The following is an 18226-nucleotide window of genomic DNA, read 5'->3' on the forward strand; positions in this document are numbered from 1 at the left end:
TCACCCCCACCCTACCCTTCTCAGTTTCTGGTAACCACTATTCCATTATCTAGCTCTATAAGATCAACTTTTTTAGCTCCCAAATATGAATGAGAACATGCAATATTTATCTTTCTGTGCCCGGCTTATTCTACTTAACATAATGTCCTCCAGGCTCATCCGTATTGCTGCAAATGACAGGATTCCATTCTTTTTATGGCCGAATAATATTCCATGTGTAAATACATACACAATGGAATGTTGCTTTATCCCATTAACACTTTGATTTATTTATTTATTTTTTTTTTTTTTTGAGACGGAGTCTCGCTCTGTCGCCCAGGCTGGAGTGCAGTGGCGCGAACTCGGCTCACTGCAATCTCCGCCTCCAGGGTTCACGCCATTCTCCTGCCTCAGCCTCCCGAGTAGCTGGGACTGCAGGCGCTTGCCACCGCGCCTGGCTAATTTTTTGTATTTTTAGTAGAGAGCAGGTTTCACTGTGTTAGCCAGGATGGTCTCGATCTCCTGACCTCGTGATCCGCCCGCCTAAGCCTCCCAAAGTGCTGGGATTACAGGCTTGAGGCACCGTGCCTGGCCTAACACTTTGATTTTTGACATGAGCAGTTTGGTACATGTTGAGACCTAAAAGGTAGATGGTGGAAGGCTGGGGGAAAGGTAGTTTGACACTGTGTTAAATTTTAATTTTCCACTGGACATTATTATGGTGATGACCAACAGGTGGGCTGGAGTTGTAGAGAGAGGCCAGAGCTGGAACTAGAGAACTCTGAATCCTTGGTACCAGGTAGTATTTAAAGATATGGAGAGGAATGAAATAACTAGAAACAGCATGTGCTCAGCAGTCGGGTCCAGATGAGATCCCCGAGGCACTCCACATAATCTTTGAGGGACGGGAACAGGAGAAGTAGCCAGCAAAGAGACCGAGAAGGAGCAGCCAGGGAGGTAGGAGGACATGTGATTGGTATGAGAAAGTGTCCTACACACTGCACAGTGTTCAACACCCTGGCCATGTGAGAAGAAAGCATTCATAAGTGTGCTCATAGAGTGTTAGGAAGTGGGAAAGAGAAAACAGCTGGAAAAGTGCTTTGTAACACACAGATACCATAGCTTCAAGTCACACAAAGGTGAGAGATTAGGCCAAAACCTCAAACCCAAGTCCTTAAGCCAATGTGCCCAACTAGAGGAAGGCCGGAGGTCCAGCATTACTGGGTGCTTTACTACTTGTGATCCTTCTGCAAGGCAGATATGATTATCAGCCCATTTTACAGATGGGAACTATGAGGTCCAAAGAGGCAAAGCAAACTGCCTCACTTCTAAATGTTGGATTTTCTTGGGGCTTGGTCCTGAGTTCTTCGAATTTTCTACGTAATTGCCCTAGAAAATCTCACTCAGTTCCGAGGCTTGAAATAACATGTTAAGCTAATAACTCCCAAAGTTAGATCTTCAATCCAAACCTCTCCCCTGAGCTATCGACCATTTCTGACTGCTCACTTGCTGTCTCTACCAGGATGTCTCCCACATATATGTCCCAAACGGGACTCCAGAGCCCCTCCCCCAGCTCCTTTCTTTCCATCCTGTTTTTCCCTCTAGCCTTCTCCCTCATGGGAAATAGCACTAAATTCACCCAGTTGTGTCATTTCAGATATCTTCCTCTTTTTAGCCCCCAGAACTCGTCCATCACTGATACGCATTTCTTCTGCCTCCTAAAACTCTCTTGAACACACTCCCATCTCTCCATCTTTACTGCCACCCCTACTTCATCTAAACTGTCATTCCTCTCTCCTGGGGGACCACAGGAGCCTCCTAAGTGGCCTCCCAGATTTCACCCTTGTTTCCCTCCAATCCACCAGCAGCCAGAGAGATCTTTAAGAAAACAAAGTAAAATGGATCACGTCATTCCTCTGCCTAAAAAACCCTCCAATTCATTGTTAAGACAAAAGTCCAAAGTCCTTTCACGGCCCACCCAACCCATGTCCTGCCTTGTCCTACTGGCCTTGCCACCTTCATCTTGTGCCAGCTGACCATCGCCCTCCCTGGCACTCTCCTCCAGGCACCTGTTTTCATTTCTTGGCCATACCAAGCTCTTCTTGCCTCTAGGCCTGTGCCTTGTCCACTCCCTATAGCAGGCTCCACATCCTTCAGGTCTTGCTTCAAACCTCTTCTGAGAAACATTTCTTTGCCACCCTCTCCAGGGAAAAATCCCTTCCTGTTAATTTACCTTATACTCTCATTCTTTTCTGCACTGGCACCATTACATCTTTCTAACCCATAATTGTACATTTGTTTCTTTGCCAACTTAGTTATTAGGAACCTCCCCTACTGCCAGACCATGATAACAGAGTTTGTTTTTGTCAGTGCCATTCATCGTTGTATCCCCGACACCTTGCGTTGTGCCCAGCACATAGTAGGTTCTCAACAGCAGTTACTGCATGTTGAATGAAGTCCACAGAGCCAGCCAGATGAGGATGATTAGGATGTGTCTACATGACTTCTTGAACCATTGCCCTATTCTGATTCACACTGGGTAGCTGCCTTGAAAAGAAACACAGTAGCATTTATAAATAGCTCTTTGAGCTTGTGTACCCTGCCACGGGGCTAGAGTTTCCCCCCAGCATTGCCTGTCTGTTCAGTCCCCTCACAGAAGGCCTGTGTTTGGGGTTCTGAGATCTGGAATGCCTTCTGGCATTTTCTGCTCAATGAGCCCATCCATTCCCATTTGCTTCAGAGGCACTGAAGATATACATTGCAAAAGGCCTTCCTGCAAATTGCTGGGGAAGGGCATGTTCCAGGCCAGGGATGTCTCTGGCTGCCCCTGCAGGAGACAGAGGGTGAGCTCCAAAGGGGTTGCTTTGGCTGCACAGTTTGGCATTGCTTTGGCTGGCTGGGGATGGCAGAATAGGGGAGCCGGGGCAGCTGCCAGGCCTGGCCCTGGGGATGGCAAGAATGGATGGGCGGAATACAGCCTGGACTCCAGGGCACAGCACACAGAGTCTGAATGCAGACCCAGCATCCATGCAGCTTATGGCCTAGCAGTAGAGACCCAAAAGGGCTGACTGTGAGTTGTGGTCAGTGTTGGCCAGATGGGATGTCCACTGCCTGGAGATGTGGCCATACATAACTGGTGGTCCTGGGGCATTGGACAACCCCAGGAGACTGGTGAGAGTTAAACTGGCACCACAGTCCCAGACAACAGTCTAGGAGTGGGAAGAAGAGACTCTGAGATATTATAAAGATCTTGAGTTTTGGAATCAGAAAGGCCCAGGCCAGGGTCTTGATTCCTCCCCTTACCAGATGTATGAGATGAGACAAGCCATGTCATCTCTCTGAGCCTTGGTTTTCTCAGCTATGAAATGGGACATGTCCCTGACTACAGAGCATATAATAATGACTGGAGACTGTGCATAAAAAGCAAGCCCCCAGAGTAGAGTCTGGCAGTTAGAAGGCTCTCAGTCATTGGCGGTTACTTAGATAGCAGGGTTGTGGACTGAAACGCAGGAAAACTGGTGATGATCAGAGCAAGGACTTCAGAAATATCAGAGGTGATGGGTTTTCCTGGGATCACCTTGAATGCACCAGGTCCCAGATTTATCAGTAGCACTTTGGCTGGGAGGGAGGGAGGGCACCTTAAATACCCTTGGTATGGAGCTGAGTCCCTGGACTGTTCTCTTCTCTGGATTATACATGTATATAATATATGGTATTGGTGGGAGGATGGCCAGGAAAGATGCTGACATTGGCCTGGGTCCGAAGTGGGGGCCAGGATGAGCTGTGAACAGTGATGGGGCCCCATACTTGGAGGGTCCCGTTTATCTTTATATTGTTTATTCTTTCAAGAAATTTTGCTTCTATATGCTGAGCTCTTTATCCAGAGCTGCTTTAGAGGAGCTTACTCTCATTTATCCTTTCATTTGTGTGTTTATGTAGAGAAATTTTCTATATGTCTACTCTGTAGTGGGCCCCTAGTGAAGGCTGGAAACACAGGGGTGAATAAAGCACAACCTCAGCTCTTGGGGAGCTCATTGTCTGGTGGGGGAGTAGATGGGTGTGGGAGGGAAGCTGTAGGGTGATGGCCAAGAGCACACTCTTTGGATACACTGTCCTGGGCTTGCCTAGCCACTTCTGCCATGTGTAGTCATGTGTCTTATGACCTGGGCTGTCATCTCATCTCACTACCCCGTTTCTTCATGGGGTTGGTGTGAGAATTGAGCACAATGTGTTTAAGCAGTGCCTAAGCAATATTAAGCTCTCAGTAAATGTAAGAAATGGTGATGATGGGCTAGGCGGTGGCTCACGCCTGTAATCCCAGCACTTTGGGAGGCCGAGGTGGGCGGATCATGAGGTCAGGAGATCGAGACCATCCTGGCTAACACGGTGAAACCCCGTCTCTACTAAAAATACAAAAAAAATCAGCTGGGCGCAGTGGTGGGCGCCTGTAGTCCCAGCTACTCAGGAGGCTGAGGCAGTAGAATGGCGTGAACCCAGGAGGCGGAGCTTGCAGTGAGCCAAGATAGCGCCACTGCACTCTGGCCTGGGTGAAAGAGCGAGACTCAGTCTCAAAAAAAAAAAAAAAAAAAAGAAATGGTGATGATGATGGTGATGGTGATGATGATGATGATAGTATGGTGGTGGTGACGATGATGATGCTGCTACTGCTGCTGGTGATGGTGATTGTAATGATGATAGTGATGATAAGTATAATGATGGTGGTGGTGATGGTGATGGTGATGATAATGATTGATAATGATGGTGGTAATGATGGTGATGATAATGATGGTGGTGGTGATGGTGATGATAATGATGGTGGTGGTGATGGTGATGATGGTGATGATAATGATGGTGGTGGTGGTGGTGATGATAATGATTGAGAATTATGGTGGTAATGATGGTGATGATAATGATGGTGGTGGTGGTGGTGATGATAATGATTGATAATGATGGTGGTAATGATGGTGATGATGGTGATGATAATGATGGTTGTGGTGATGGTGTTGGTAATGATGATGGTAATGAGGACGATGATAATGATGGTGGTAGTGATGGTGGTGGTGATGGTGATGGTGATGGCAATGATGATGGTGATGATGATAATGATGGTAGTGGTGATGGTGATGATGATGATGATGGACAAAGGAAGACAAAGTAGAAAACTCTCAGGATAAAGCTGTTAGGGAAGGCATTCTAGTCTCATCCTTCATAGAAGATTAATAAAGAATCACCAACTGGATAGGGTGAGAAAGGGCAGTACCAGCAAAGAGAACAGCATGTGCAAAGGTGTGGAAACACGACATGGTTGTAATGACTAGCTGGAGAAGATACCTAACACAACCATGGCTTACTTTTACTGCAGAAAGGGAGGAATGAACTTTAAATTGAGGCCTTTCTGGCTGAATCTCACTCACTGAGTCCCTCGCAAAGGGACAGATTTCGGGAGATTTGCTCCCACATAGCTTGAAGCTCACCTTGGACCAGGAAATTGGACTAGCCTCCAGAAAATATTTATGTTGGAATATTTGGAGACTGCACAAGATTTGCAGATATTTTCATAATCTCTTTCACGGTTTACACAGCGTGCCACCTGCCTCTATCTCCTGAAAAGGAAAAACAGATTTTTAAAGAGAATGGGTTGAAATGAGGAAAGGGAAGTCACACAGACTATTTGGCTGGCAAGGGCTTGCTGCTAAGATAATGGAAATTGAGGCCGTGCTGAACTGGCCTCATGTATATGTGACCTGCTTTGTAGCCTCCTGAGCACTTCCACATTTGTTATCTTTTATAAGCCTCACAAAAATCCCGTTAGGAGGGGCTGTTTTCCTCATATTACAAATGGGATAACAGAAGCTCAGAGAGGTGTAGGACCTGCTCAAAGGCACACAACTAATACATGGCAAAGTAGTAAGCAGCAGATTCATCACTGAGGGTGACAAAAAGGCACCCTTGCAAAATTCTGGCTTTAAACCAAGTTCAGTGATTCTTTAGGTTTTAATAAGTTGCTTTGCTGAAAGTTTGCCTAAGCTCCCCCTCCTTGTACTTGGAAGGAGGACTGTAATCAACCTATTCTCTTGTGCCACACAAGGTAAGTACAGGGCCATCAGGCCCCACATTTCTCTTTTATGGGTGCCTCATGTGTACACTTTCTTGTTCCTGAACTCCATCTTCCAAACCCCATCTGCTGGCTGGATGTTATCAGGGAGGCCTTGAAGCCACAAGGTGGCAGGAGACATGGGATAGATGCAAGCTGGGGTCCTGTGTCACCACATGGAAGAGAATGGCTGGATCTGCATCAGACTGAGATTTTGCACATGAAGAAACTTTGAATCATTGTCCCAGGTCATATACACAATGGGAAGTTCAAGCAGGCCTTGAATCTCAAGCAGCTTGGCCCCAAAGCCTGTGTTCAGGCCACTCTGTTAAGCTGCTCTCCTTCGGGTTATGACCTGTGTCAGGCATACAAGAACACAACCAAATGCATCAGTCATGCTCCCAGATATCTGTGGGGGCTCAGGGACCCCTGTGAGGCCAAGAAACATTATAGAGATGGAAAAAGATCTATAGTGTAGTATACATGACAGGTGATGATCAGAGGGGCAGGAAGAAAATTGGTGAAGGGCTGTGAAAGACATTGAATGTCTTGCTGGAAGTTTGTACTTTCATCTGAAGGCAAAGGGAGACCCTGAGGGTTTCTAAATAGGGCAGAACTGGAAAAATAGTATATGGGGAACTTCAAAGAAAAGAGTAGTTAGCTGATGGACAGTCTGTTTAGATTTGGAGCAAGGAACAAGGGCCTGAAAATCAATGGGTAATTGGGGATCGAGGGTTGAAAACATCTTGTTAATACTGAGAGTGGGGGCCAGAGCTGAGATTAAAGCAGATTTTGGGGGGTGTGGTGCAGTCTTCATCTTGCTCTTCCCTTGAACACTGCACCCTTTGTCTGCCATGTGCATATTTGATAGGGCACCTCAAAGGGGAAGCCAGAAACCCTTTGAAGCAGCAAAGAAGAAAAGGGAAATGGGAGGGACAAATGGGAATTTAATTTCTAATAAAAATTTTTATTTTATGATCTAAAGTCCTTTGGGGGAAGAAAGAATTAAAAGCCAGGCCATTGGGTCTCTTTATCTTTATAAATATTCCTACAAAACTTTGCCTCTTGTGAGCATTAGATTGATCCAGTCCCAGAGAAAGGTTTTGACGGACACTGTTAATGAGCTAGTTATGGTAGCTGCATATCAGGAGTGGGGCTCCTCATGGGGACAGCCCAGTTGCCTGTGGGCTCCCATCATGGCCAGCACTCTGTGTCTGTAAGAACAGATGAATGAGCTGCTGTCTTATTCCCAGATAGTTCAAACAGGCGGCTTTGCTGATCTGGGTGGTGTGCTTCCCTGCACTTGGCAACACCATAGAAGCAAGAAGGAATCAGCATCATGGTTGAAGAGGGCAGCTAGAGGAGAGATTAAGACATGAGGGAACAAGCAACAGATACAAGCAGGGAGACTTGTCACCAACAGGCATCAACCACCTGCCAGAAAGGTTGGGCAGAGCTAATGAAGCACCGAGTGAAATGGGCTTTCTCAGAGGATCAGGATGGGTACGGTGGGCTAGTGAGAGCTCCAGAGGCCCATTTTAAAGGGCACGGGGTAGGTGGCTATAGCAGCCAAGTACCGCTGTGTGAAAAAGCACTCCCAAATGCCATGGCTTAATATGACAGTATTTATTTTGTCCATTGTTCTCTGTGGTCCCTTCCTTTGCCTTCTAGGAGGTTCTTCCTTGCCCATTGTCCTCCTTGGACACATCTGAAACAGGTGTTGGTAAGAAAGCATTTCTTGGAGACCATGCACCTTTTCAATCTACTTCCTGTAGGTGCACTCAGGAGGGTCCAAGCAAGGGTTTTAGGGATCAAATACTCAAAGTTTGCTTTTTGTTTGTTTATTTATGTATTTTTTGGTCTAGTCTCATAGTATCTTCAGTAGTAGAATTCCCTCAACAACATAGTAGACTTCTAATCCATTTACTTTCAATCAGTTCCATCTTCCAGTAGCTATACCCACAATATTTTTCTAGGTGTAATTCTCTATTCTAATTTATTTCATTGTTTCTTCACCTTCCTTCTTCCCTCTTTCAACTTAATAGCAGCTACTGAGGTCTTCAAGCTTGGGTAGTGTATTAGTCAGCTAAGACTGCCATAACACACTGGGTGACTTGAATGACCAGGAAAAAAAATATATTTTCAAACAGTTCTAGAGGCTGGATCTCTAAGATCAAGGTGTTCGCAAGATGAGTTTCTTCTGAGGTTTCTCTCCTTGGCTTGTTGATGGCCACCTACTCCATGTGGTTTGTCCTCACATGGCCTTTCTTCTGTGTGTGCAGGGCCCTTGCATCCCTTTCTCTTCTTCTGAGGACACCAGTCCTACTGGATTAGGGTCATAGCTTATGACCTTAATTAATCTTAATTACCTCTTTAAATAATCTTATCTTCCTATACAGTCATCATGGGAGTTAGGGCTTCCATATGTAAATTTTTGGGGATGCAACTAAGTTCATAACAGGTGGAGAGACTACATCCTTAATTTTGTCTCTGCCCTCAGTTTGCCTATAAAGAAGGAAGTGGACGAAGATCATTGATTTCCAACTTTTTAACATAGACCTCTTTTATAGGAGACAGATGATGCAATCACAGACATAAAAGGATGACTAGGGAGTACAGTGCCAAGGAAGTCAAGAGATGCAACAATTTTCAGAGGGAGATGGGGCCCACAAAGTAAAATGCTCCCAAGCTCTCCTTGGGGTCTTGTTGGGAGACAGACCTGGCTTAGGATGGAAGGGGGATGTCAGGGCACCACTGAGTGAGTTGAGCTGAGGACCAAGCCTTGTGGCTCTTGAGTCTCTGGGAGTGTTTTCTTGCAAGTGCTGTGGGGTCCCTAGTGCTGAGGAGTTGATTTTAGGCGGTATGCTCAGAGGGCTGATGAGAGTCAGTGTAGCCTGGCTACGTTTATGTCATGGCCTGAGGTCTCATTTCAAATACAGCCTCTAGAGAACCAGAGATAAGGGGAAGATTCTTTTTAGCATGTCTCTGATCCAACAGTGTGAAGACAGGCTTCAGGAATAGAGATGGAGCATCCAGGACCTAATATTTTATAGTATTTTCTTTTCCAATTACCTTCGATGGCAGTTGTGACAGAAACGGCTAACTGACCACTTGAAATCTGTGCTTCCCCTTCACAGTGTAGGGTTATTGCTGGGAAGTGATTGCCCAGCCATTGACTACACGTTCCTGCTCTCTTGAATCTGGAGAGGAGCATGTTGCTAGTTCTGATCACAGTGATATATGAGTAGACATGAAGTATGTCATTGTTCAGCCAAAGAGGCAAAGTTTCTAATGTGCTTTCATCACAAACTCTCTTTCCTATTGGTGAAAACCTTGGATTCCAAGTGCTGAGATGGTAGTTTCACAAGAAGAAGAGGAAAATACTTAGAGGGGAAATACCTAACCAGAACTATCTGTTTTGGACTTGAATTTAAAAAAGTTTTTAAAAATAAAATAAATAAGAACCTTTATTGAGCATAGCCACCAGGTTTGGGGATTATTTGTTTTAACAGCTAATATTGCTTACCCTGACAAATATAAGAAGTGATGCCGCTTTTCCATTTTGGTAATTGTATAAGTTTTCTTCGAAATAAGTTTATTTAAATAAGAAAATGAGTACATTTAGAGAACAATGTTAAGTCAACAATAGTACAAGTGTACACAAATAAGAAAAAAAATTTTTCTTAAATGACCAAATTTGGGAAGCACTGGCCTGTCGCAAGTATAGATGTCCTCATGTCACCTTTGAAGAAATGGGAGAGAATTCTAGACTAGAGAATTTCAAGAGGGAAAGAGTAATCAATGTGAGCAATGCCTTCAAGTGTTTTTTGGGGTTCCGTAGGGAAAATGCCAATGGTGCTAGATCAGGGGGCTGTTACAGCATAATGGGCAAAATTAATCTTAGGATGAAGCAATGTGATCCCACGGCTTACCAAAGTCATATTTCAATAATCCATGGGGAAGATGTGATCCCCAGAAGTGTTTCTTTGTGCCTGCACAATGATTTTTTTTAATGAGCAATTATTCACTAATCTGGAGATTTTACATTAAGCTCAGAATTCCTAGTTTCTCTTGAAAAATCAAAATATCTAGCCAACACTGGACCAGCATTTCCTGCAGCCTCTACACCCTGCACATACACCCAGCAGGCTTCAGCTGGAGCTCAGTAGTGAAGTCTCCTCCAGACAGAGCATTTCTCCACAGTCCCCACCACTCCTTATTGTCTGTCTCCCTGACCCTGAGGCCAAGTGGCTAAGTGACAGTAAGCACGCATCACTTACACTGATGCTTTGCTTTGGGAAGAGGACTATTTCTCTGTTCCTATGCCTCTATCAAAAGAGAAAAACAAACTGTTAAGCAAAAGGGCCATGTGTTTCAAGAAAAATTAGAGAGAACTTTTTTTGGCAGAAGTTAAAAATATTCTCATGGGTTTAATATGTAAATACACAGAATCTGTATTGAAAGAAAACAACTGAAAACACCATGAAAACAAGAAATAGTTAAAACTATAACCAGTCTATGGCGAAGGTGTGTGATGAAGCGCTTAATGAACTGAAAAGTAAAATCACTGCAAGATTTGCTTTAGAGTGCCAATAAAATAGGCAATAATACAGTGAAAGTAAACAGATATATTTGATCAGCATCACTCATTTCGGTAAAGTACACAGTCCTCTTAGACTTTTGAGTTTGTGGCCGTCGGCCATTAGCAAGCACAGTAGACCTTCAGAAGCTCTAGGGAAATGGAATACATTCAGAGAACAGGGCGAAGAGTTGAGGACTATAATGATATTGCCCCATGAGGTATTATTCCTGCCTTTTTCCCACATCCTTCCTTCGCTTGCCTCCTTTCCACTCCTCCTCTCATTCCTAGTGTCCCCCATCAACTCCAGGAGGCTGAAAGCCCCCTGTTATCCCTCACTCCAGCTTTGTGCTGCTTCTGACGCTCAGAATGGCAAAGCCATCTCCTTTCTGTTGCCTATGGCCAGCACAGCAGATAGGGCTGCTGAGCCCTGATCAAAGGTACAGCCCTCCAGGGACCATGTGTACAAAGACAAAAGAGGAAATTCCTTCTGGATGTTCCCCTAGCTAAATGTGGAGATGTAGAAGACATAGGCTTATAAGAAGGGAAGAAATTTTAAATGAAATAAAGAGAAATTAAAAGAGGAGGGCAGGAAGAAATATGAATGCAGTGTAAGCCTTATCTAATCATGACACCAAGTGCCCAAATAGGCCAAGATCCCTGAAGATGCCTAATGTGAATCATAAACATTATTTATCTAATATATAAGATAAAATAATGGGAAGATCTGTGTGTAGGGTCAAAGCAGACTCAACTTCAAATCCTGGTGCCACTGTCTACTCACCATCGACCTTTTCTGCAAGTTGCTCCCTGTCTCTGAGTGTAAGTTTTCTCACCTGTAACATGGATGTAAAATTCCTTACCCTATAAATTGTTGAGTCGTAATGAGATCACATGCACAGGGCCTGGCACAGCAAAATGTGATAACAGCAAAATGTAGGAAAACCACACTGCATGAGAAACATTAAACCTCTACTGAACAGCTGTATTCGCTTGTCTGGCATGGACCTCATAAATTTTCGTTGCAGTACTGTGGAAATAACAAAGTATTTAGAGCCTGACTGATCTGAATCTGCCATTCTTAAGGGCCCAGGTTCTGGATAATAAGAAAAGCTACGTTTTCCCAGGCATCTTGCTATCAGCATGAGATTTTGCAAAGCACTTTATAGACATCATCTAATTTAAACACCCATGCAATTGGCATTATTATTCCTGTTTTACACATGAAGAAACTTAGGCTAGCAAAGGTTATATAACTTGCTCAAGATCCAATGGCCTTTGCTCTAAACCACTGCTACAGCTCCCTCTTGAAGCCTGGCCCTTCAGGGAGTTTACCCCTTTCCTGAACTCCTGCCCCACTGTCCCACCAACCCTGTCCCATCTCTCTTCTCCCTAACAGGCTCCCAGCCTCACTAGATTGTCATGCATCTGTCACTACAATTCCAGTCTCTTACTGGGCCTCCATGACCCATCTGAATTGCTATCCACCCCCCATCTTCAGGGTGTTTCCTGTCTGGAGTTTGCTTCTCTCTCTCCCTGCAGATGAGCTTATCATGGGGCTCCCAATGCCTGGCACAGAGCCTGATATCTAATCAGTGCCCAGTACACCCAAGTCTTCTTTTCCTCCGACCCTGCTACCTTAACGTGGGGAATGTTCTTCATTCTTATCTCAAAAGGTATGCCTTTAGCAAAGGACTCAAACAGACATCTCTCCAAAGAAGATATACAAATGACCAAAAAGCATGGGAAAATATGCCCACCATTACTAATCATTAGAGAAATGCAAATCAAAACCTCAGTGAGATACCACCTCACACCCATTAATATAGCTACTATCAAAGAAGCAGACAATAACAGGTGTTGGCTGGGATGTGGAGAAATGGGAACCTTCATGCATTGCTACTGGGAATGTAGACTGGTGCAACTGTGGTGGAAAACAATTCGGTAGTTCCTCAAACAACTAAAAAATAGAATGAACATAAGATCCAGAAATCCACTTCTGGGTACAAGTCAAAAGGGAGTGAAAACAAGGTCTTGAAGAGATATTTGTGTATCCACGTTCATTGAAACATTATTCACAGTAGCTAAAAGATGAAAGCAACACAAGTGTCCATCAACAGATGAACAGATCAGCAAAATGTGACACATACATATGGAATGTCTATGAATATTATTCACATGAATAATACGTATGAACGTGGCATACATATGAATATTATTCAGCCTTGAAAAGGAAGGGAATTATGACACAGGAGACAACATGAATGAGCCTTAAGGACATTTGCTAAGTGAAATAAGCCAGTCACAAAAGAACAAATACTGTTTCCACTTATGGGCGGTACCTAAAGTCGTTAAAAATCATACAGACAGAAAGCTAGAAGGGAGGTTACCAGGGGAGGAGGGGATGGGGAGTTAGTGTTTAATAAGTACAGAGTGTCCGTTTTGCAAGATTGAAAGGGTTCTGGAGATGGATAGTGGTGATGGTTGCACAACAATGTGAACTATGCACTTCAAATGGTTACAATAGTGAATTTTATGGTATGTGTATTTTTTTTTTTTGAGATGGAGTCTTGCTCTATTGCCCAGGCTGGAGTGGAACGGCGTGATCTTGGCTCACTGCAACCTCCGCCTCCCGGGTTCAAGCGATTCTCCTGCCTCAGCCTCCTGAGTAGCTGGGATTACAGGCGTGCGCCACCACACCTGGCTAATTTTTTTGTATTTTTTTAATAGAGACAGAGTTTCACCATATTGGTCATGCTGGTCTCGAACTCCCAACCTCATGATCCACCTGCCTTAGCCTCCCAAGTGCTGGGATTACAGGCATGAGCCACCGCGCCTGGCCTTTTACGTGTATTTTACCACGCTAAAAAAAAACAATGGGGGAATAGTATGTCTTTGGGACCTACAAGCCTTTATTATTTGTTCTCTTTTCAGAGCTTTAGCTTATTTAGCACACAATTTCGACAATTAAAGGTTACATTTAATCTATCTTGTATGCAAAGTCTTGCATCCCCTGAAGCCTGAGGAAGGAAAAAATGCCATCATATGATCATTTCATTATATAACACTTCATGCAACACCCGGGAGGAAATGGCTCCAGGAAAAAGATAAAAATACTTCTGAGATTAAAAAAAAAAAAAACCTCTGCTGCTGCTTCCTTTTTCTCCATTACTTCAAATCCAGACAGGCAAAAGTGAGTAATTAAAAAAAAAAAAATTCTGGTGTTATTTAAAGTGAATTTGGATAACGACCAAGCAGTTCGAACATTAATAGTATGGCATGCACGTCGGCGTGTTGGACTCTGTCACCCAATTGCCTACTATCCCAAATGACTTCCCCACACAGTCTAGACTTTGTGTTTAGGCGTGTGAAGGTTGTTTTCAGTTTTCTCTGTGTGTTTCTTTTCTTTTTTTTGCCAAAAAGATTAAAAACCAGCTGGACTCAGAAACTGTCTTTCACCTTCCTTCTCTACTGTGCAAATAGCCACAGATGACACACAAAGTCAGGCAAAGCGGATTTGGGGAACTTCAGAGAGGGTCCCATAGGTGTGCATATGGACACACACACATGTAGGTAGACGGGTAGCTGCATGTGATGACAGATAAACAGAGAGAAAGACTGAAAGATGAGAGATCGACACACCAAGAAATAAAGCTACATTCTAGCATTAAGATAAGCTTCAGAGCCTGGATACCCTTGGAAGGTGTAAATGCTTCCTGGCTTGGCTTTTGCATGGCTCCCTCTAATATGCTTTCATCACAGGCTTTTATGTTGACAGATCCAAAATGGCTGAAAAAGGCCCACTTTTGTAGAACGCGCTCTAGGCAGACAATGGCTATCCTTGCTTCTTCTGAGGGGTGTGCGTGCACCAACTAAGTGACACTTACTGGAATAGAGTCAGAAGGTTAGAAGTATGAATGAAACACAACTCCACCATCAAGAAGATAACACCTACTGGAATAGAAGACAGGCACATGAACAGGCTACTGTATTTCAGGAGTTGCTAACCCAGCTCCCACAGGGACTGGGCAGGTTGGTGTGAGTGGCCAAAAGGTACCCAGTGGGGCCACCTGCACATCAGAGTCCATGAGCCTCTCTGGAAAGGCAGCCAGAAGCTCAGCGCTGCCCGACTCTTGCCATGCAATAAAATAGTCCAGGGTGCCTGGATCTTCCAATTTGTAAAGAACAACCCAAATGTGGTTTGGTGCCTGTATAAAATTTCAGAATACTGCTATTTTGCCAATTAATTTAAAAAGTTATTTTTAGAATTGGTATCTTGCTCTGTTGCCCATGCTGGAATGCAGTGGTTCAATCATAGCTCACTACAGCCTTGAACTCCTGGGCTCAAGCAATTCTCCAGGCCTCAGCCCCCTGAGTAGCTCAGACTACATGAGCACCCCACCATGCCCAGCTAATTTTTTAATTTTTTGCAGAGACAAGGTCTTGCTTTGTTGCTCAGGCTGGTCTCGAATTTCTGGCCTCAAGCCACCCTCCTGCCTTGGCCTCCCAAAGTGCTGAGATTATAGGTGTGAGTCACCATACCAGGCTACCAGGCCCATTAAAAAAAATCAGTGTGTGCAGGCAAAATGTAACACAAAGGAGGACTGGGTTCAACCAGTGATGCCAGTAGTAATCTTTGATATCACAAAGTATTAGAAACAATATAAGAGTATAGAGGAGAGAGAGAGAGAGACAGAGACAGAGACAGAGACTAATTCCACAAGGATGGGGAGGGGTTAGGGAGAAGAACTGCACGTGTGCAGTTTTTTACCAAGCATAAAAGTAATGGGGAAGGCATTTCTGGCAATAGGAAGAGCACACAGCAAAGCACAGTGGAGTGTGCACACGATATGGCTGTCAAAGGACAGGGCCTGTACCCTTCCAGCCATTGCAATGCATTCCTTTCTGTCTTCCACCCAATACACAGGTTTTCTGTCATTTGTAAGCCACTGATGCTCATGAGTGCTCTACATGAGACACCATACGGGCAGACTGGGAAGAATTGAGGTTAGACCTTCTGTGAAGTCTCAGAGCCTTGGTGCAAATCTAGGGAGAGACCTCTGGGGCCGGAAGGTGGCAGGACGGATGCAGGGGAGAAGGCATTCCCGGGCTTTTCTCTGGCTGCAGCCCGGACAGGGACAGACAGATATGTCTACTTATCAAAGGTGGATCTCATCTGCCCTACCACTGGCTGCCGGGACCACAAATATCCAGACATCTGGGAAAAAGTCAGGGGCACAGAAGGGCAGCATGGAGAAGGTGTGTATTTTTAGGAAGCATCTACCACATGTGGCCAAGTGGAATCCCCTCCCCACTTCACCTGGCCACATGTTAAAGGCAGGCTGGGTCCCAGGGAATGATATATCTGTTTTTGCAGTGAGAGTTACAGAAATCCTGTATTTAAAAGGTGTCGCTGCGTGGATGTATTTGTAACTCATCTGTGGACCAGTTACAATTTGCTTGGCCCCCTGGCAGTTACTGAGATGAGCCCCATAAAACTTACTGGTAGGATCCCATCTTGAAGACTAACTACCCTATAGAACTGTGTCCCTTCCAAAGTAAGCCGAGAAAATGAACCACACTTTTTCCCTCATTTTTCCCTAATGCACAGTTTTCCTCATTCCATCCCATCATTCAACATTCATCAAGAGCCGGGCACTGGGCCCTGTCCTGAAAATACAGATGTAAATAAAATATGACCCCTTCCTTCAAAGATACCCATTCCACTTGATCTGCTTGCTGCATGTAAGCAGGACTTTAGAGATTTGACTTTGTTGAGAAATTAATGACTGGAATGGGCTTTCAGTCTCCTCTCTCATCTTGTAGGTGTGTGGAGCACTCAAAAATCTCAACGCCAGAATACAGAGAAATGGGAACCCTCGTGCACGGCAGGTGAGAATGTGAAATGGTGCAGCCACTGTGGCAAACAGGATGGCAGTTCCGCAAGTAATTAAAAATAGAAGTACCAGGATCTAATTAAATTAAAAAGCTTCTGCACAGCAAAAGAAACTACCATCAGAGTGAACAAGCAACCTACAGAATGGGAGAAAATTTTTACAATCAACCCATCTGACAAAGGGCTAATATCCAGAATCTACAAAGAGCTTAAACAAATTTACAAGAAAAAAATCAAACAATCCCATCAAAAACTGGGCAAAGGATATCAACGGACACTTCTCAAAAGAAGACATTTATGCAGCCAAAAGACACATGAAAAAATGCTCATCATCACTGGTCATCAGAGAAATGCAAATCAAAACCACAATGAGATACCATCTCACACCAGTTAGAATGGCGACCATTAAAAAGTCAGGAAACAACAGGTGCTGGAGAGGATGTGGAGAAATAGGAACGCTTTTACACTGTTGGTGGGACTGTAAACTAGTTCAACCATTGTGGAAGACAGTGTGGCAATTCCTCAAGGATCTAGAACTAGAAATACCATTTGACCCAACCATCCCATTACTGGGTATATACCCAAAGGATTATAAATCATGCTGCTGAGAGCAAGTAGTTATTTGGAATTTCGTGTATGGAAAACAGAAATTAAAGAACTGCTAATTCCTTTCTGCCAAAACAAGTGGCAGAGAGTACCAGTGTCCTTGTGCAGTGAAATGGGGGCCTCCAGGACCAGGCAGCCAGCCAAAGTCCTTGCATACCAAAGCAGAGGCAAAAGCAGTTACTCCCATCATTTGGTGTGTAAGAACTTAGGCTGAACCCAATCATGTTTTCTTTAAGACTTGGGGAGTGTGGTGCTTGTGGTGATCAGCCAATCTGTTTTAAGGCATCAGGGCATTAACTTGATTGTACTTTACAGATATTATTATTCCCTTCTGGCCACTTGCATAAAATCTGAAGTATGTCAAAGGTTTTTTTTTAAATAAAAGTACATTATTTTTAAAAAAATAAAGTAAAAATAAAAATAGAAGTACCATATGATCCAGAAATTGTACTTCTGGGTGTAGACCCAAAAGAATTGAAAGCAGAGTCTTGAAGACACATGAACGTATCCATACTCATAGCAGCGTTATTCACAATAGCCAAAAGGTGGAAACAACCGAAGCGGCCACTAATGGATGAATGAATAAGTGAAATGTGGCATATCCATATAACGGAATGCGAGTCAGCCTTAAAATGGAAGGAAATTCTGGCCATGTGCAGTGGCCACCTGTAATCCCAGCACTTTGGGAGGCCAGCAGGTGGACTGCTTGAGTCTAGGAGTTCAAGCCCAATCTGGGCAACATGGCAAAACTCTGTCTCTACAAAAAGCGTTTTAAAAAAATTAGCCCGGTGTTGTGGCATGCGCCTACAGTCCTAGCTACTTGAGGGGCTGAGGCAGGAGAATCACTTGAGCTCAGGAGGTCGATCCTACAGTGAGCTGAGATCAGGCCACTGCACTCCAGCCTGTGTCCAAAATAATGTGATTTCACTTCTATGGGGTAACTTGACTAGTCAATTCATAGAGACAGAAAGTAGAATGGTGATTGCCAGGGACTTAGGGGTGGGGAATGAGGAGGTGTTGTTTACTGGGTACAGTTTTAGTTTTGCAAGAAGAAAAGAGTTCTGGAGAGTGG

Source organism: Gorilla gorilla, chromosome 4, assembly GCF_029281585.2.
Source record: "Gorilla gorilla gorilla isolate KB3781 chromosome 4, NHGRI_mGorGor1-v2.1_pri, whole genome shotgun sequence".
Lineage (NCBI taxonomy): Eukaryota > Metazoa > Chordata > Mammalia > Primates > Hominidae > Gorilla > Gorilla gorilla.